At 38.8% G+C, this 22,130-nt stretch overlaps 2 pseudogenes; both read left to right on the forward strand.

Moving 5' to 3' along the window:
- The first annotated feature begins 7,219 nt into the window (after window positions 1–7,219).
- On the forward strand, window positions 7,220–10,217 carry LOC113067777 (nuclear factor 7, brain-like; annotated as a pseudogene).
- A 2,771-nt stretch (window positions 10,218–12,988) lies between these two features.
- Window positions 12,989–20,371, forward strand: LOC113067768 (tripartite motif-containing protein 16-like; annotated as a pseudogene).
- Window positions 20,372–22,130: the final 1,759 nt, after the last annotated feature.

Here is a 22,130-nt window from a genome sequence, read left to right on the forward strand (position 1 = left end):
CTGACCGCGAGAGCTGTCAAAATAAAAGTCCCCTTTCAGAACATACGTGAAGTGTTTGCAAGCATACAACATGGATGATGCTGTATGTATATGAAAATTGCATAATGAATTACCACGCATCTTTATTACAATTGATTGGCAATTTAAAATAATTTAATTTTATTTCGAAAACATTCATAAAGCACTTGTGATCAAATGAGGAAAAATGCTGGTTTTATTGATAGATTTTCAGCACAGATTCCTCACTTTGTTTATTTATTAATTTTGATTGTTTGGTGTATTTATTGTATACAGTTACACGAACGAATGTAACCATATAGTCAACACTGATAAAAAAAAAAACTAACACATATTATAATATTTTAAGAGTCTATGGAAGTCTATCCTAGATTTGAAAAATACAAATAAAGTAAAGAGTTCTGAAATATTTGAAGATTTGCTAACGTTCCCATTATGTTTTTCTGAATTTCATGCAAACGCTAAAAATTTCCTATTTATAAAATGTTTTTAAAAGTTTTCCCTTATGCTAACATTAAGGGAACATATAATTTTAAATTTTTCAAACATTATGGGAACAAGGGGGACTATTCCTACTGGGTGTACGTCACGTTGCGTAATGAATATTAATGAGCCAGACGTTTAAAGGCACGTGTTTCCGCTCAAACCGACATTCGCCACACAGACACGCGTAGGTCGGTTCGTGCTGAGTTGGAGTTTCTGGATTTACGGTATTCAGGTTGTTTTTATAATATTGTTTATAGTGGAAATATATTGTAAGATCTTGAAACGGTGCAGATATATACATATTTTAAGATCTTGAAACGGTGCAGAGTTTATATAAACGATTTGTCTTCTGCGACAGGAGCGCAGTTACCACGTGTTTACCACGTGGACATAGCGTAAAGTCGCTTAAACGCATGCAACTTAATGTTTAAGAAAACTTCTACTACTAATAATACAATGAAATTATAATGAAAGTTTATTACTTTGTAAAGATATTTTGTGCTTTGAACATCTCTCATTGACTCCCGTTGAATGTTAATGGACATGCTATCTGAATGCTAGTTTGATTAGCATTAGATTAGCAGTCCTTTGGACCCCTAATTTATTTTGAATGTGCACACAACTAGAGCCCTGCGTTGCTTGTCGTGCATTGTAGGGTGTAGGATGTGTGCTACAGTACAGCAGGGTCTCTGTTCTTTTCTCTCTGATCTCGTGAGAGCCGAGACGCTTCAGATCCTGCTACAGATTCATAGAGTTTTTCATTCTAGCTGCTTCTGCATTTTAGACGATTAATATAGGTATGTGCTTACTACAGACTATTTCATACACTTATCTCTGTTGACTTGCAGGACTATGCAGAATCTGGGTTGTAGGTGCTGCTTGTGTCTCCCAAACACCCAATCGGATGTTTCACTGTGACCTCAGCATGTGAAGAAATAACTTTGACAGATCTGATCACGACAGACCCTGGAGAATCTCTCAACTTCAAACACACCAACAAATAAAGAGTAATAAAACATTTACAAAGGAAGCGTCTTGAGTCGGTTTATCAATCTTTGGTCTATATTTGTTTTATTTGCTCTGAGATTTAATTGCATCATTGGAGCATTTAAATAAAGTTTTTAAATGCATTTTGTTAGAATTTATCCCTGAAAAACATTTGAACCCCCACTTGTCTTAAAAAAAACTAAAAGCTTGAGTAAAACATTTAAAAATTGATGCACCAATTGTTTTTTTTTTTTTTGTCACAAATATCCAGATTTTCAGGAATGCCACGCTCACAGAAAACCTGGAAATATCAGAGCATTTTAAAACTGATCTGCAAGTCTGGAAAAGTAATGGAACTCAAATTTTAATGTCATGTATTTATATATTGTAGTCATTACATTCTATAATACAGTCACGAAAATGTAAAATCCCAGTAAGTTATTATATCCCTGAATCATATATTCTTAAATTAACCTAAACATTATTAAACTGAATGCGCACTTTAATGCTTCATGAAAATAGTAGCTTCAGTGAGATGTTACTGACATCTAGAGGTGAAAATGTATAGCTGACTCAAAAATGAACACTGAAGCATTGAGAGAGCACCTGTGGACGGTCAGTGCAGGTCCAGATGCACACATACAAAATTAATGAAGCCACACTGGTCTCAGAACATCTGGAGGACTTCTGGGAAATATAATCTCTTGAATTCACTGTGCAGCAGACACAATCCTCAGAAATGATGACTGAAAAACTTTCCATTACTGATTGACTGTAGTATTGCTCCTAACCTGAATCCAGATCGGCCCACCCTGCTGAAAAAAACAACAAAAAAGAAACCATCACAGAAATTCTAATGGTTTCCACCACAATACCATTAAACACAATCAACTTTTAACCATTAGTGGTTTGACCATGAAAACATTCCCCTAATGTTACCATGTGGTTCCCTGCAGGTTTTTATTTTTTATTTTTGTGAACCAAATAACGTTCTGGGAATGTTCCCTGTAGGTTCTTTTTTAATAACCTAAAAAGAACCTTCCCAGAATGGTCCCTGCAGGTTATTTTAGGATTTATTTTCATAACCTAGAGAGAACGTTCCCAGAATGTTCCCTGAAGGCTATTTTTAAGTGTTCATTTTATAAATCATGAGATTAGATTGGCCATTGAAGAATTTTCCACTTTTTACCTTCAGAGACTCCTGGGTTGCTTTTGCTGTACATTTGTACATTGTCCAGCGTCTAATAAACTTTGCTCCATTTGACTGAATCTGGGCAGACATCTCTATACACCTGCCACATCATTAATAAACAGCAGTAACCCAGTGCCACTGGGAGCCATGCTCACTCATGTTCACACTGCTCCATGTTTCACAGATCATGTTGTGTGCTTTGGATCATGAGCTGCTCCAAGCCTTCCCCATACTTCATTCTTCCTGTCATTCTGGTACAGGTTGATCTTAATTTCAACCGTCCAAAGAAAGCAATTCCAGAAGTGGTCTGGCTTATTGTTTTAAGAATTTTTTTTTTGTCAAAGTCTAACCTGGCCTTGTTTGCAGCTTGTGGTGAAGCCTCTGTATTTGTTCTTGTGAAATCTTCTCTTGATTGTAGACTTCGACAGTGACACATCTACCTCCTGGAGAGTGTCCTTCTCTTGGCTGGATGTTGTGAAAGGGTTTTTCTTTACCAAAGGATTCTCTGATCATCCTCACTGTTGTCCTCCGTGGACCTCCAGGCCTTTTTGTGTTTCTGAACTCACTAGTGCAAACTTTTTTTCTCAGAATGTACCAAAAAAAAAATATATACAGTCTTGTTCAAAATAATAGCAGTACAATGTGACTAACCAGAATAATCAAGGTTTTTCGTATATTTTTTATTGCTACGTGGCAAACAAGTTACCAGTAGGTTCAGTAGATTCTCAGAAAACAAATGAGACCCAGCATTCATGATATGCACGCTCTTAAGGCTGTGCTATTGGGCAATTAGTTGAATTAGTTGAAAGGGGTGTGTTCAAAAAAATAGCAGTGTGGCATTCAATCACTGAGGTCATCAATTTTGTGAAGAAACAGGTGTGAATCAGGTGGCCCCTATTTAAGGATGAAGCCAACACTTGTTGAACATGCATTTGAAAGCTGAGGAAAATGGGTCGTTCAAGACATTGTTCAGAAGAACAGCGTACTTTGATTAAAAAGTTGATTAGAGAGGGGAAAACCTATAAAGAGGTGCAAAAAATGATAGGCTGTTCAGCTAAAATGATCTCCAATGCCTTAAAATGGAGAGCAAAACCAGAGAGACGTGGAAGAAAACGGAAGACAACCATCAAAATGGATAGAAGAATAACCAGAATGGCAAAGGCTCAGCCAATGATCACCTCCAGGATGATCAAAGACAGTCTGGAGTTACCTGTAAGTACTGTGACAGTTAGAAGACGTCTGTGTGAAGCTAATCTATTTTCAAGAATCCCCCGCAAAGTCCCTCTGTTAAAAAAAAGGCATGTGCAGAAGAGGTTACAATTTGCCAAAGAACACATCAACTGGCCTAAAGAGAAATGGAGGAACATTTTGTGGACTGGTGAGAGTAAAATTGTTCTTTTTGGGTCCAAGGGCCACAGGCAGTTTGTGAGACGACCCCCAAACTCTGAATTCAAGCCACAGTACACCGTGAAGACAGTGAAGCATGGAGGTGCAAGCATCATGATATGGGCATGTTTCTCCTACTATGGTGTTGGGCCTATTTATCGCATACCAGGGATCATGGATCAGTTTGCATATGTTAAAATACTTGAAGAGGTCGTGTTGCCCTATGCTGAAGAGGACATGCCCTTGAAATGGTTGTTTCAACAAGACAATGACCCAAAACACACTAGTAAAACGGCAAAGTCTTGGTTCCAAACCAACAAAATTAATGTCATGGAGTGGCCAGCCCAATCTCCAGACCTTAATCCAATTGAGAACTTGTGGGGTGATATCAAAAATGCTGTTTCTGAAGCAAAACCAAGAAATGTGAATATGTTGTTAAAGAATCATGGAGTGGAATAACAGCTGAGAGGTGCCACAAGTTGGTTGACTCCATGCCACACAGATGTCAAGCAGTTTTAAAAAACTGTGGTCATACAACTAAATATTAGTTTAGTGATTCACAGGATTGCTAAATCCCAGAAAAAAAAAAAATGTTTGTACAAAATAGTTTTGAGTTTGTACAGTCAAAGGTAGACACTGCTATTTTTTTGAACACACCCCTTTCAACTAATTGCCCAATTGCACAGCCTTAAGAGCGTGCATATCATGAATGCTGGGTCTTGTTTGTTTTCTGACAATCTACTGAACCTACTGGTAACTTGTTTGCCACGTAGCAATAAAAAATATACTAAAAACCTTGATTATTCTGGTTAGTCACATTGTACTGCTATTATTTTGAACAAGACTGTATATATATATATATTAAAGTGCTGTAATTCCTTCACCTTTCCTCCAGTTTTGATGAGAATAGCCTCAAATTAAAGCTTTAAACCCATAGTCATTATATAACTGTAACTTGAATACGTTTTGGTGAGCAGCTAAAATAATACAAACTGTGCCTGTGTCCAAATATAAATGAACCTAATTTATATATAGTATATAATTATATCTATGAATCTAAATCTCTAAAGCTCATTTACACCACCAGCAACACAGCATTCTTCAGACAATTCAGTCACAAATTATATATATAGTCTTGTTGTTGTTAGCAATAAGATTAAGATACAAACCCGATTCCAAAAAAGTTGGGATGCTGTACAAATTGTGAGTAAAAAGGACTGGAATAATTTACAAATCTCATAAACTTCTATTTTATTCACAATAGAATATAGATAACATATCAAATGTTGAAAGTGAGACATTTTGAAATGTCCTGCCAAATATTGGCTCATTTTGGATTTCATGAGAGCTACACATTCCAAATAAGCTGGGACAGGTAGAAATAAGCAGCCGGAAAAGTTAAATGTACATATAAGTAATAGCTGGAGGACCAATTTGCAACTTATTAGGTCAATTGGGAACATGATTGGGTATAAAAGGAGCCTCTATGAGTGGCAGTGTCTCTCAGAAGTCAAGATGGGAAGAGGATCACCAATTCCCCCAATGCTGCGGTGAAAAACAGTGGAGAAATATCAGAAAGGAGTTTCTCAGAGAAAAATAGCAAAGAGTTTGAAGTTATCATCATCTATAGTGCATAATATCATCCAAAGATTCAGAGAATCTGGAAAAATCTCTGTGCGTAAAGGTCAAGACCGGAAAACCATATTGGGTGCCCGTGATCTTCGGCCCTTAGACAGCACTGCATCACATACAGGAATGATACTGTAGTGGAAATCACAACATGGGCTCAGGAATACTTCCAGAAAACATTGTCGGTGAACACAATCCACCGTGCCATTCCCATTGCCAGCTTAAACTCTATAGGTCAAAAAAGAAGCCATATCTAAACATGATCCAGAAGCGCAGGTGTTTTCGCTGGACCAAATCTCATTTAAAATGGACTGTGGCAAAGTGGAAAACTGTTCTGTGGTCAGACAAATCAAAATTTTAAGTTCTTTTTGGAAAACTGGGACACCATGTCATCCAGACTAAAGAGGACAAGGACAACCCAAGTTGTTATCAGCGCTCAGTTCAGAAGTCTGCATCTCTGATGGTATGGGGTCGCATGAGTGTGTGTGGCATGGGCAGCTTACACATCTGAAAAGATGAGCACCATCAATGCTGAAAGGTATATCCAAGTTCTAGAACAACATATGCTCACATCCAGACGTCGTCTCTTTCAGGGAAGACCTTGCATTTTCCAACATGACAATGCCAGACCACATACTGCATCAATTACAACCTCATGGCTGCGTGGAAGAAGGATCCGGATACTGAAATGGCCAGCCTGCAGTCCAGATCTTTCACCCATAGAAAACATTTGGTGCATCATAAAGAGGAACATGCCACAAAGAAGACCTAATACAGCTGGGCAACTAGAAGCCTGTATTAGACAAGAATGAGACCACATTCCTATTCCTGAACTTGAGCAACTTGTCTCCTCAGTCCCCAGACGTTTGCAGACTGTTATAAAAAAGAAAAGGGGATGCCTCTTTGAAACTTCCACATCATTGCATTCTGTTTTTATTCACAATTTGTACAGTGTCCCAACTTTCTGGAACCGGTTTCATATAAGACATTATGATTTGACTAGTTTTCTCATTGTAAGAAGTTACATTCTGAGGTTGGAGAACTTTTTATCTAAACTACAGCACTATTTTAAATGGATTAAATCATTAACCAGATGAACAACACCTACTTTCTGTTGCCAACAGTCACTGTACCAGAAGTAAACAGTTCTCCACTGAAATGAACAGGATCATGTCACATTGTCACCGCATGTTACTGATGGTGTGAAGAGGCCAACTCTACAGTTCTGTCATTGACTTTATATGAGGACTATTCACACAGAACTGACTCTGTCCATCCATTCAGATTCTAAAACACAATCCAGAGATCAGAGTCAAATCATGCAGCAGAGGGTCAAAGAGCGTAAGATACAAACAGGCAAGATAATAAAAGTGCATAAACTCCCCCCATTACAACACTTACCAGGAAGAGACTGTCTCATTATTTCTGTTCTGCTGCCTCCTTTCTGTGTCTCTGGGAGAAAAAAAAAAGGAATCGGTGATTAGTGGAGAACAGAACATTCAAAAAAGTGGATCTCTTGACAACAGTGAAAATGGCTTCATTAAATGTATCTGCAGAAGAGCTTTCTTGTCCCGTGTGCTGTGAAATCTTCAAGGATCCTGTTGTTTTATCATGTAGTCACAGTTTCTGTAAAGACTGTATTCTACAGTTTTGGAAAACCAAGGAAACTCAAGAGTGTCCTCTCTGCAGGAGAAGATCCTCGAGAGATGAACATCCATGTAATCTAGTGCTAAAAAACTTGTGTGAGTCGTTCACGGAGGAGAGACATGAGAGGATTTCATCAGGATCTGAGGAGGTGTGTAGTTTACACGGAGAGAAACTCAAACTCTTCTGTCTGGAGGACAAACAGCCGGTGTGTTTAGTGTGCAGGGATTCACAGAAATACATCAATCACACATTCAGGCCCATTAATGAAGTCGTTTCTTCTTACAAGGTAGGACAGTTTAATGATTTTGATGGCTTTTTTTTTTTTCTTTGTTTTTTAAATATGTTTGTATTTTTTTCCTGCTTTGTTTCCAAGTACAACATTTGCAATGAACTTGCAAATAGCAATTATGTGTAGAAAAAAAATGCACCACTGAATAACAAATATGCAAATTACAAGTCCTAAAAATGGCTTTCCTTATCACTTTTATGCAGGCGCTGATTTTTTTTTTATAGCTTTATAACACGACGTGTCTGGACAAAGGTTCATTAACAAACTTCAACATTTATTTCACAGATAAAAACACCAAAATATACAATAAACAATATTAAAAACAACAACAAATAAATAAATAAATAAATAATCAGTCTTGTCTAATGCATTACCTCTCAATTGCAATTATGCTCTTGTTTTCCTTTATTTTTCACAAGCTTGTCCTTAATACATGAACACAAGTAGACTCTAAGGAAACAGTTCAATTTTCCTCGTCTGATCAAAATTCATGTCAAAATCATTAAAACCTGGTTTAATGGCTGCTAGTGGAGAAAAGCAAGGATAGAAATCTTTGTCTACATAAATATAATAATAAAGCGTTCATATAATTCAAAGTACAAATCTATACTTAATAGCTTTAAAATGTACTAAATTTAAACACAATCATAGAAATTGATATGTTGAAAAGCCTGAAAATAACTTTCACAACCGATGTTTTAGAGATTTACACTTTGTCAAATTGTAGGAGGAGCTCAATACAGCACTGAAGACCTTACAAGAGAAACTGACACACAGAGAGAAGATGAAAAAAGAGTGTGTGAAAACAGTTCAACACATCAAGGTGAGGAAACAGAATCAAGACTCAAATGCCCAGCAAGTTTATAATCGTAAATGTGGGACACATTTAGGCTTATGACTATAATGACAGGATGGGAATCAAGAACCAAGAAAATCTTAATCATAAATGACTTCATAGTTTGTAAAGACATTTGTAGTGTATTGACTGAGATGATTGAAGTGTGGTTTGATTTCAGTCTCAAGCTGAGCACACAGAGCGTCAGATTAAACAGCAGTTTGAGAAACTTCATCAGTTTCTCAGAGATGAAGAAGAAGCTACAATCATTGCACTGAGGGAGGAAGAGGAGCAGAAGAAGCAGATGATGAAGGAGAAGCTGGAGGAGATCAACAGACACATCTCAGCTCTTTCACAGACAATCAAAGACACAGAGGAGAGGATGAAAGCCAGTGATGTCTGTTTCCTACAGGTTTGACTTCAGATCATTGATAGATAGATAGATTGATTGATTGAGTTGTTGATGATCAATGGTGTGTTTGTTCTGCAGGAGTTTCCAGTCTCAATGGAAAGGTGAGTGATCTTCTGGTGTCTCTGGTCTCTCTGCTTCTGAAGTCAAAGGTCATTTCTGATCCTGAATGTTCTTCCAGAGTCCAGATCTCACAGCCGGATCCACAAACACCTTCTGGAGCCTTGATTAATGTGCCACGATATTTGGGAAACCTGCCCTTCAGAGTCTGGAAGAAGATGCAGGACATCGTCCAATACAGTGAGTCTCCAGAAGAACTGTGTTCTTACACATACGCTGAAAATGTGTGAAGATTTTACAGATTTCTGATGTGTTTGATCAGTTGGTCAAGTCTCATAAAAGCATCTGTTGATTGTGTCTCATCAGGACCTGTGATTCTGGATCCTAACACTGCAAATCCAGATCTTATCGTGTCTGATGATCTGACCTGTGCAAGACACAGCTGGAAGAAACAACCTCTTCCTGATAACCCAGAGAGATTTGACCATTATTCTTGTGTTCTGGGTTCAGAGGGGTTTAGCTCAGGAACACACTGCTGGGACGTGGAGATTAAAAAAGCAAATGCTGGAATCTTGGAGTAACTACAGCATCAAACCAGAGGAAGGGACGTGATTTCTTTAGCGCTGATGTGTGGTGTGTGTGGTATGGATTATTTGAACCATCAGGTTTTCCTGTTGAACAGGATCTTGAGCGTGTGAGAGTGGATCTGGACTATGACAGAGGAACAGTGTCCTTCTCTGATCCTGTGACTAACACACATCTACACACATTCACAACCACCTTCACTGACACGGTCTTTCCTTTCTTCCGTTGTTATAGGTTTTTCCCCTCTGAGGATCTTACCATTATAGTCAATAGCTGAAGTTAATATCAAGTCACTTAATTTCATACACAATATTCTCAGATATTTTCAGAGCTGCTACAATCATGGAAAACCTGGAAATATCATGTCATTTTTAAACTGTGATATCCGGGCCTGAAAAACACATGAAACCCAAAAAGTGAAAAGTCATGCATTTCTTTAATATTTAATGTATTAATGTTGTTCCAGACATGCATGACTTGCTTTCTTCTGTGGAAAACAAACCTAGAAAGACACGGTGTGGTGTAATGCACGGAAGCAAACACCACAGTGTTGTATGTGGAAAAGAGTGACACAGAGCTGAAATAAAAAAAGCTTCCTGTAGCAGATCACCCAGACCTCGGCACTTGTGATATAGAGCTGGTTATGCTGATTGATGCAGGTTATTGGTGGTGTTTAGTGTCAGTCAGGTAGAGAGAATAATTAAGCTTTAACTATTCGGTCAAAAAGACATTATTTTGAAATGTAGTTGGCCACTAAAGTAATAATATAGAGTTTACATGATTCTTGTGAAGTCTGAGATTATAATTTTATAATATAATTTTATATTGTGAACTAATCTAAATTGCAAACGAGTCTTCTGAGCAATATAGACAGTATTAATTACTTTTGGAATGGATTACTTTTAAGATGGATGGATGGATGCACTTTTTGGGCTTCAAAATTGTGAGCACCATTCACTACCATTATAAAGCTTGTAAGAGCAAGGATATTTTTAGATATAGGTCAGATTATGTTTGTATGAAAGACACCTAGGGTGGTTTGAGGGTGAGTAAATCATAGAATAATGTTCATTTTGTGGTAGAACTATCCCTTTAAGGTTAATTTGTATAAATATGGTGTACTGACAGAAAATCTGTGAAATGCTTATATATAATTAAACGCTTACACCCCAATAAAATACATTTTTCAAGTTGCCAGACACAAATAAAAATAAATATTCTGTAAAATTTTTAAAATGAAAAAAACTTTTGCCTTTTTTACTATAATATAAAATGTATATAAGGACATGTATTGTTGTGTTATGAATAATAATAAAAACTAACACACTTGTGTTATTTATGGCCTGATCTTGTGATGCCTGCTTGCTTTACCCGGACATCTTTAGAATCTCTCAGACTTAGCGCAACTGCATTTTGCTACCTTGAACTCCTCCCCAACAGACGACAGAAGGAGCTGCAGTGGTCCTGATCGAATGTAGTGGCCCACTGAAGAGAAGCTTGGGGGAATCCCAACCACCTCCATAGGTGCTCGTTACTTTTTCTCTCAATGGCTTCCACAACTGTTAGAAGGAACTAATAGACTGTTAGGAGCCAGATTAGGAGCCTGAGCAGAAGGGCATGCTGATACAGCCAGGATTAACATTTTCTAGGGAGTCTGGACCTATTGATCTTCTTCAACCACTCTTCTGTTTGCTTCACAGTGTCTGCAACATTGGCACCATCTTTCAGTGATTCATTGAACCACTTCCCCAGTCACTTTATAGGGCTGTCCTCGATGGTTGGAACTTGCAGGCAAAACTTACTTATGACTTTGCCCTTCCTGATGACTAGCCTTCTGGATTTCCTGGTCTTAAATGACAACCTCGCCCAAGTGACTATATAATCCAATGTTTCCAGTACCTATCTCGCTTGAACATGTGTCACAGTTGTTATTGTTAGATCATCTATAAAACCCTGGAGCACTTACTGAATAATGCCTGACTCTAGGATGGGGCCACAGGTAATGCCTTCTGCTGCTATTATTAGAAGGTTTATGCCCATGTTATAGAGGGTAGGGGAGATGATACATACCATTGGGATTCCCTTCTGGAGATCCTGCCAGTTGTTTGCTCACTGGGCTGATGTAAACCTCAGTTTAATCCCCCTAGATAGCTGATGATCAGTTCTTGAATAACAGCTGGGATGTAGTAATGGTCGAGTCCAAGCTGGATGAGGTAATGTGGAATAGATCCATAAGTATTCATTAGATCCAGCCAGACTACTGTTAAATTTCCTTTCTTCTGTTTGGCCTCTTAAATCAACTGGCTGATGAGACAGATTCTGTCTCCAATTACTCCAGTTTCAATTACCAGTCTCAATGGTAAGAACTTGTGTAAGCTTGTCTAAATGGAGTGTTAAATTATGGAGTCAATTTAACATTTTTTTTTTTTTGCTGTCAAATGAATCTGAAGGCCATTATTAGTTCAAGTGTGTTTAATTAAGGTTAAACTGTTCAGGACAGTGGTTCTTCAGGAGCAGGTTTGGGCACCCTCGCCCTATAGGTAAAATATTTCTAGATTCTGGGGCACTGAAAAAATTATCTGGAACTGTGTGGAGTGACTCAGGTAAGTGCAACAGGGTTCTTTATTAAACAGGTTTTCATTTGGAGTGAAGTGATGCAAGACAGCAGGTAAGTATCTCATAATCTGAGAGGGTAACTTGGCTTGTAACAAAATTTAAACAATGTCACTTTTCCTTCCTAGGAGTAGCACATGGGGAAGACAGGACGAAGGCTGGCAATGATGGCAAACTTGCAAGAAGTCCAGGCAGAGACTAGCAAGCCGTCCTTGAAGTGATATGAATGAGAATAGACAGTGCGATGAGTGGATTGAGTATAAACACATTACCGTGTTTATAGAACAAACTTGTTTGTGTTTATAGTGCATACCTCTGTTTTACCGGAACATTGTGTTCATAGTTTATCTTCCTTCATTTCAAATCTCATCCAACCACATTCCTAAACATAAACGTTCCTAAAATTTCAGAGCTTGTTCTACTTTTTATTTTTTTAATTATTTAGAATATTTTAAGAAAAATTTTCCTCATTGTGCTTGTTTCATCATGTACATGATGAATTACTTTAGCTCACATTAGTGAGTCTCTCTCATGTCTCAATCATGATTCAGTTATGATATTGTGCCGTTACATAATTTATATTATTGTGTGGTGTAGTTTGTGATGCTAGTACTATTAGAACCAAATAAAGTAGAATACAGAGTTCATAAACAGTTTACTGGATTTTAAACCACTGTGTCATCTAAACAGTGTAGTTTTTAAACAAAAAGTTACAGTAAGTCACTCCCTGCAGAAAAACCTGTTTCTCAGGTATGTTATCAGGGAGATATATAAACCCTTTCCCTTAAAATAAGGATCTCAACTGTTGAGCTCCAGTGCATATCGTCTTTCTCTGTGTGTTCACACAGTAAAATGGCAGAAGCCAGTATCTCATGGGCTGAGGATCAGTTCTGCTGTTCAGTGTGTCTGGATCTGCTGAAGGATCCAGTGACGGTTCCCTGTGGACACAGTTACTGTATGAGATGCATCACAAGTTGCTGGGATGAGGAAGATTGGAAGGGAATCTACAGATGTCCTCAGTGCAGAAAGACCTTCACACCAAGACCTGTTTTGGGTAAAAACGTGGTGTTTGCTGAGATGGTGGAGAAGCTCAAGACAATGAGACTCCAGTCTGCTCCTGTTCCTGCTGCTCCTGCAGTTCATCGCACTGGATCTGGAGATGTTCAGTGTGACTCCTGCACTGGGATTAAACAGAAAGCAGTGAAATCCTGTCTGGAGTGTCGTAGCTCTTACTGTCAGAATCATCTTGATCAGCATGAGAGTCTGTTCAGAGGTAAAGGACACGATCTGATGGACGCCACTGGACGACTGCAGGAGATGATGTGCTCTCGACATGGTAAAATACTGGAGATTTACTGCCGTACTGACCAGCGATGTATCTGTATGCTGTGTTTAGTGGACGAACACAAAAATCATGACACGGTATCAACTGGAGTGGCAAGAGCGGAAAAACAGGTACTGCTCAAAACTGTATCTCTTAAATGAATTTTAAGTGAAGTAAATGTTGTTTCTCTCTTCATTTGGTATATGATTTTTCTCTCAATCAGGGAAACTGATTGTGTTTTAGAAAGATAGACATTGTGTTTTTGATCAAATAAAGTCAGACTTAAAGGGTTAGTTCACCCAAAAATGAAAATTATGTCATTAATGACTCACCCTCATGTCGTTCCAAACCCGTGAGACCTCCGTTTATCTTCTGAACACAGTTTAAGATATTTTAGATTTAGTCTGAGAGCTCTCAGTCTCTCCATTGAAGCTGTGTGAATGGTATACTGTCCATGTCCAGAAAGGTAAGAAAAACATCATCAAAGTAGTCCATGTGACATCAGAGGGTCAGTTAGAATATTTTGAAGCAGCGAAAATACATTTTGGTCCAAAACTATGACTTTATTCAGCATTGTCTTCTCTTCTGTGTCTTTTGTAAGACAGTTCAAAACAAAGCAGCTTGTGATATCCAGTTCGCGAACGAATCATTCGATGTAACCGGATCTTTTTGAACCAGTTCACCAAATCGAACTGAATCGTTTTAAACGGTTTGCATCTCCAATACGCATTAATCCACAAATGACTTAAGCTGTTGACTTTTTTTAATGTGGCTGACACTCCCTCTGTTTACAAAAACTTTTAATTCAATTCAATTCAATGATATATATACAGTGGGGATCGAAAGTTTGGGCACCCCTTGCAGAATCTGTGAAAATATGTGTAAGTTTCAAAAAATAAGAGAGATCATACTAAATGCATGTTATATTTTATTTAGTACTGTCCTGAGTAAGATATTGTGCATAAAAGATATTAACATTTAGTCCACAAGACAAAAAAATTGCTGAAATTATTAAAATAACCCCACTCAAAAGTTTGGGAACCCTTGGTTCTTAATACTGTGTTCTGTTACCTGATGATCCTCGACTGTCTTTCTGTTTTGTGATGGTTGTGCATGAGTCTCTTGTTTGTTCTGAACAGTTAAACTGAGCAGCGTTCTTCAGAAAAATCTTTAAAGTCCTGCAGATTCTTCAGTTTTCCAGCATCTTTGCATATTTGAAAGTCACTGCTGGAAAGGGTTCAAATATGCAAAGATGCTGGAAAACTGAAGAATCTGCAGGACTTTAAAGATTTTTCTGAAGAATGCTGCTCAGTTTAACTGTTCAGAACAAACAAGAGATTTCAGCATTTTTTTTGTCTTGTGGACTAAATGTTAATATCTTTTATGCACAATATCTTACTCAGGACAGTACTAAATAAAAAATAACATGCATTTAGTATGATCTCTCTTATTTTTTGAAAATAACTCATATTTTCACAGATTCTGCAAGGGGTGCCCAAACTTTCGATCCCCACTGTACATATATATATATATATATACATATATATATATATACATATATATATATATATATATATATATATATATATATATATATATATATATATATATATATATATATATATATAATTGAATTAAAAGTTTTTATGTACAATATCAATTATCATACTATGATATTGTAATATCAAAGTACAATATGAAATACCATTGCTTTTGTATTGTACATATTGTTTATATATATATATATATATATATATATATATATATATATATATATATATATATATATATATATATATATATATATAATTATACATATTAAAATATCTGTTTTCTGCAGAGACATTTAGAGGAAACACAGAGGAACATCCAGAAAACAATCCAGCAGAGAAAGATGGATCTAAAGCGGATGAGAGAGGCTCTGGAGTCTCATAAGGTGAGTTTGGATAAGTTTGAGAAGTCTCCTTCACACTTCTGAAAGTAAAGGAGCCAGGAAGAAACAATATGCGCTTTCGCACCGGAGGAACCTTTTTAAGTTTCTAGAAGTATTGGCGGATATGAATTTGGTGTGTTCCCACCTCAGGAACTAGGAATGTATTTTAAATTAAATTATTAATTTACATTCCATCTTTTTTTTATCACAAAACCTTCAACACACAACAAGAACAGCTTCAAACACAGTGTCCTCCATTCACTGGTTTTTGGCATTTGTAAATACTGTTGGAGCTGGTCCTTTGTTAGTTTAAACTGGTCCTTAGCTGGTCATGTGCTGGTCATGTGCTGGTCGGACCAGTTTAGGACCAACAAATGACCAGCTAAGGACCAGCTTAAACCAGCAAAGGACCAGCATAAACCAGCTCAAATCAGCATCCCAGCTTCAAAACATACCTAACCAGGGTAGGAACGACCCTGCTGGCTTCCTAGAACTACAGTATGTGGTGCAAAAGCAATGCTGTATAATGATGTTTTTTTTTTTTTTTAAACTGACAACTGAAATTGATAATCAGATAAATATGTTTTTATTGTGTTGTGTGTCCTGTAACAGCGCTCTGCACAGACAGCAGTTGAGGACAGTGAGAAGATCTTCACCGAGCTCGTCCGCTCCATTGAGAATCGTCTCTCTGAGGTGACGAAGATGATCAGAGATCAGGAAAGAGATGCAGTGAAACAAGCTGAACAAAGACTGGCTCAACTGGAGCTGGAGCTTGATGACCTGAGGTGGAAAGAGACTGAACTGAAAACAGCTTTCAAACACAGATGATCATATTCATTTCCTCCAGGTAACAGAGATCTTCTTAAAGAGTTAGTTCACCCCAAAATGAAAATAAGTCTGTGTTTTTACCATAATAAAATGTGCCTCATGTGGCTCCAGTGAGTGAATGAAGGCCTCCTGTAGCAAACCCATGCATTTTTGTCAGAAAAATGTCCATATTTCAAATGTAATAAACACTATTCTATCACTTCTGCTATCTATCATACGTGGAAGAAGTTACGGCAGATGATGTCGATGTTGCATGAATACTGACAAATGCAAAGAAAGAACGAAAACAAACGGCGGTCCTGAATTAGAAGCACAAAAAGAGTACTTGTAATTAAAAATGTTGGAGGATATCAATATAAGCCATGAGGAGACTTGCATATCTTAGAGGTGCACACGTGATACATACATCCTACATCCGCTGGAATGATTCTGAATACAAAAACCCATGGATTTGCTACAGGAGGCCTTTATGCATGCCCCAGAGCGGTGTGAGACACGTTTTATTATGGTTGCATGGCTTTATTTAACTTGTCTTGGACTGTTAAACAGAAACATCCACCTGCTACAATGTAACTCTAATTGGATATGTCTGAAAGAAGAAAGTCATATACACCTAGGAAGGCTTGAGCGTGAATAAAACACAGATTAATTTTCATTTTTGAGTTAACTTACCCTTTAAATAAAGGACTGAAGACTACAGGCTTCTTTAATTGCACAGAGGTAATGTTTTTGTGTTTGTGTCTATAGAGCTGCCCATCTGTCTCTCTCTCTGGATCTACAGACAGCTTCACTGTCAGTTCTCGTCCCAATTTTGATGAAGTAGTGAAGACTGTCTCTCAGCTCAGAGATAAACTGCAGCAGTTCTGCACAGATGAAATAGAAAGGTTATCTAAAACAGGTAATAGGCTACTGTTTTACTCTCAGAAAAGAGTTGAGCACTGTTCAATAAATATAAAATGGTAGTATCTTAATTCTTGACTTGGGAATTAAAGAGTTTGCACTGATGCACACATATTCTTTGATGTCTATAGTGAAAACCGTCCAGGTTATTGTCCCGAATCATCAATTTACGACTAGGAAGGAGTTCCTACAATGTGAGTTACAATAAAAATACACACAAACACATCTAAATAATGATGATCTTGCCAGGGGTTCATTCCAGAACCATATAAGATCATTGGAGTGAGATGTAAACTGGGGTTTTTGTTTTTTGGAAACATTATAGGCATAGGCATGTGCCTTTCTACGGAGCCCCGCACATGACATGCAAGAAAAAATAGTAGGCCTTGGCTAAATCGTGTGCATGATTTACTAATTCATTCCCTCAATGTACTAAAACGTGCACATGATTACTATTGCATTCCCTCGATTTACTATTTAATTCACTCGATTTATAAATTGTGCACACGATTTACTAATTCATTCCCTGCAATCTTGGGATTTATGGATATGGATATGGACATTTCCAGTTATACCTTGGAGGTTGAAAAGTTTGTACAAGGGTGTTAGGACCATCATCTCATTGTAAAAAAAACAAACAAAAAAAACCCCCCCAGAAATAAATGATTTTTGATCCCGGGGCATCTGGGGGACCATTCTCCACTACTGGTCCATAACAGTTTTATTACCCAGGTTCATTCGTACAAATACTTGGGTGTGTATATTGACTGTAAACTGTCTTGTTCTGTATGTACTAGCGACTTTATTTTCTGCGAAGACTCAGGGTGTTTGGTGTTAAATAAAAGGGTATTGATGTTATTTTATCAGGCTGTGATAGAGAGTGTCTTACTTAATGGAATTGTGGCTTGGTTTGGTAACTTATCAGTTAAGCTGAAATCACAAATAAATATGAATAGGTATAGAAACTCTTTCATTCCTTTATCGGTGAATTTTCTAAACTCAGGACAAAAGCTGGAGGTGAAATGAAGGTGTTGCAGGTATTGTAGGCACTTAAGTTATTTTTTTTTTCTTGGTTGTTGCTTTTGTTGTTCTGTTATTATAATCCTATGTATTCTTGTATGTGGCAGCCCTTATGTCCAGGACAAATTTCCCTAGGGACAAATAAAGTAATAAAGTAATCCTAAAAGTACTGCAAGAGTGATTTAAGGTGCATTCTAACCTGATCTCATGGGAAGGTGGTCAATTCATACAAATTTATACAAATTGATTTGCAAACAGTATATTGCTCATCACAAATTTGTAATTTAATTTTACCCCTAAATGAATACCATATGCTAGCTTTTATGTGAAATGCCCTTTTTTGTCCCATGAAAGAGTTTTTATCTCAGGAGCAGGATTAAAATCAGCAGACAATATTTTGCAGAGATCTGTACAGTAATATTTGTTTTGAATAAATTTGCCAAATGAATAACATTTATTTTCATGTAAAATAAGGAAATCAGTGTTTTTTTTTTATCTGAGTTATCAATTACTTCAGACAGAGTCAGAGAGACACACCCAATTAAAATTATTATGAAATGATGATACTAATGAATAGACCCATTTATATGTTATATAATTGATGTAAATCATGAGTAATTATGTGTTTATCTCCATCAGATTCCCGTCTGTTGACCCTGGATCTGAACTCAGTGAATTATATTCTCCGTCTATTTGAAGAAAACACAGTGATCACTTACTCTGACACACGTCTGCTGTATCCTGATCATCCAGACAGATTTGACTGTTGGACCGAGGCACTGTGTAGAGAGAGTGTGACGGGACGCTGTTACTGGGAGGTGGAGTGGACTGGTGATGGGAGGTTAGGAGTAGATATAGGAGTGACATATAAGAGCATCAGCAGAAAGGGAGATGGTCCTGAGTGTGCTGTTGGACGTAACGATCAGTCCTGGAGTCTGTTCTGCTCTCCAGACTACTGCTCATTCTGGTACAATAACATAGAGACTGTCCTTCCTGTAGTCAATATCTCCAGTACAATAGGAGTGTATGTGGATCACAGCGCAGGGATTTTGTCCTTCTACAGCGTCTCTGACACAATGAGTCTCTTACACAGATTCCAGGCCACATTCACTCAGCCGCTCTGTGCTGTGTTTGGATTTGATAGACAGACAGCGGTGAAACTCTCTAGACCATTAAACAATCCAGATGTTTTAGATATTCTTAATCCAGATATCCTACAGGCTTTGTTACTTCGCAGACTGATGATGTCATGAGGTGTATTTTCCACTACTGAATGAGCTAGATATTTTCAAAGGGTTTTCAAACTTCTGTATGTTAAAACATTGTACTTTCCTGCATGTTAATAATACACAAGTCTGTCATTTCTCTTTTGCTGACTCAGTTTGTTTAAAAGAAATTGTTTAGTTTCTGCATTAGCTTACTGGAACATTGTGTGCATAGTTTTTTTTTTCTGACCACAGTTAAAGACATCTCTAACATCTTGTCCAACAGTATTTGTCATTTTCTGAAAACTCAATGCTTCTGCTACTTCTAGATCATTAGGATGAACATATATTTAAGATTTTTCAGGCTGTTTTTAGTGCCCTATTATTTCTCATATGCTGTAGAACAAATAATTTGCCATAATGGTTTCTTCTGTCATGATTTATTGTAATACTGTTAAACAATTAAAGGGATAGTTCACCCAAAAATTTTGTCACTAATTACTCAACCTTGTGTTGTTCATCGGAACACAATTTAAGATATTTTTGATGAAATCTGAGGACTCTCTGACCCTCCCATTGACAGTCTCTACTGCATCGTTGTGAATGTGTGGCAGTGCCGGCGCTGACGTTTCCTCATTTACACTCAGGCCCAGTAGCACCATATGAATATGTGTGTGTGTGTGTTTGTGTGTGTTCATGGTCATCCTTAACAGGCACCTGTGGCTTACCCTAGCTGACCTGAAGAACGCTGACCGCAAGACGCTTTTAAACCCTACAGTAACTCCTTTCGGCCTCTTTGGTGACAATGTAGAGTTGGTGACGGAGTGTTTCTCCACGAAGCAGAAGTGCGCCAAGGCGATGAGCCACGTGATGTCCCCGTTGCTCACTCCAGTCAATGTCTGCAAGGTCCCGGTCTTCTTCTGCACCTTGCCAGGCTCAGGGACCAGCTAGACAGCCCCCTGTGGCGCCCCGCCCAGACCCGGATGCTAATTTCAGCCGAAACAAGCAGTGGTCAGGGCCTGGAAGGAAACATCAGGGTCAGAGGAGGAGCCCATGCAGCGAGAGAGCCAGGGCGCCATCCTCGGCTACCCAGCTATCTTCATGACAGACTGTTAAGAGGGCAATGTTTAAGGCATCATGTCCCCCGTGCTTCTATGTGCGACGATTGCTATGTGGGTTCAAATGCTGTTTTAATGTGTGAGTAAAAATAAATGAATAAACAAATAAAAATACACAATAAAAACATGTACGCTTTTTCTTCCTCTTGCACCAAACACCGTGTCACTCGCTCAGTCTCAGAGCATAGCAGAGCCACAACCCATGATAATAATGGCCTATAATGACCACACAATACCCGCCGCGAGCCATCCTCCCACCATTGCTTCTAGCCTTGTGGGGACGGGGCTCCAGTCAAAACATGGCATCGGTTGCTACCCTGGCCATAGAGCTAACACTCTCTTCCTGGACACGTGGAGTTATATTGGGAATAATTCAGCACAGATATTCTCTTTAGTTCAAACACAGACCCCCCACCCCCCACCCCCCCACTCCGCTTCAATGGGGTGGTCCTGTCACTGACTTTGCCCCAAAACCTTCCCATTCTGAGACAAGGATTCCTCAGTCTGCTTGGAGATGACGACAGCCTTCACGTGGCCCCCTCCGTGAGTAGCAAGAAATGGTGCAAGACCAGCTTGCGAAACTAATGTCGCCAACCAGTCATCATCTTAGCTGGCAGACCGAGGTGCAAGAGACCGAAGGGACATGGTGCGTCCATGTCAGGACGAGTGACCATCCCGACCATCGAGTACCAAGGTCTGTCGGTGTTCCAACTTAATGTAGAGGGCCTTACCACCGCCAAAATGGAAGTCATCTACCACCTCGCTGACTCCCACAAAGTAGCAGCCGTCCTCCTCCAGGAGACACACCGTGACAGTGATAACATCCTCAAGCTGCCCGGTTTCCAGCTTGCTGGGTCTACCCACAGCAAACAGCACGGACTTGCAACCTTTGTAAGGAACAACCTTAGTTGGACAGCCACTGGCCAATCTCCACCAGGCTCGAGTATCGAATGGCTGTCCACTAAGGTGCAGACCACAACGGTTGTCAATGTCTACAAGCCCCCACCATCAATGCTGACCATGGCATCACTTCCACCGGCACCTGCACCCGCCATCTATGCAGGGGACTTTAACTGCCAACACATAGATTGGGGTTACAGCCATACTACACCAAATGGAGAGATATTAAGCCAATGGGCCTCCAGTGCCAATGCGTTGCTGCTATTCGACCCCAAAGAACCTCCAAGCTTCTTTTCAGCACGCTGGAATACCCACACCAACCCGGACCTGGCTTTCGTTGTGTGGCACACGGCTCAAAAGCCAGATAGACGTGTCCTGGATAGATTCCCCCGCTCACACCACCGACCGTCCATAATAAAGGTCCCATCCCTGGTGCAGCCAGTTGTAGGGAAACCCGTCAGGAGATGGAACTTTCGTAAGGCAAATTGGCAGTCATTCACTGAGGAGACAGAAAAAGCATCATTCTGTCTCCCAGATCCAGACAACGCTGATGTGGATGCTGGGTATGCAGCTTACTGCAGAGTACTCCTTGGGGCAGCAAGGAAAACCATCCCCCGTGGCTTTAACACAAATTACATCCCGGGCTGGGATGGAGAATGCAGCCACCTCCTGCATGTCCACCAGCAGGCAAGCTCCAGGGAGGAAGTTGAAGAATCTGCAACGGTACTTCTGCAGAAGCTAGATGCCACCCGTAGGTCAAGGTGGA

The sequence above is a fragment of the Carassius auratus genome, linkage group LG28B (assembly GCF_003368295.1).
Source record: "Carassius auratus strain Wakin linkage group LG28B, ASM336829v1, whole genome shotgun sequence".
NCBI classification, from domain to species: Eukaryota; Metazoa; Chordata; class Actinopteri; order Cypriniformes; family Cyprinidae; genus Carassius; species Carassius auratus.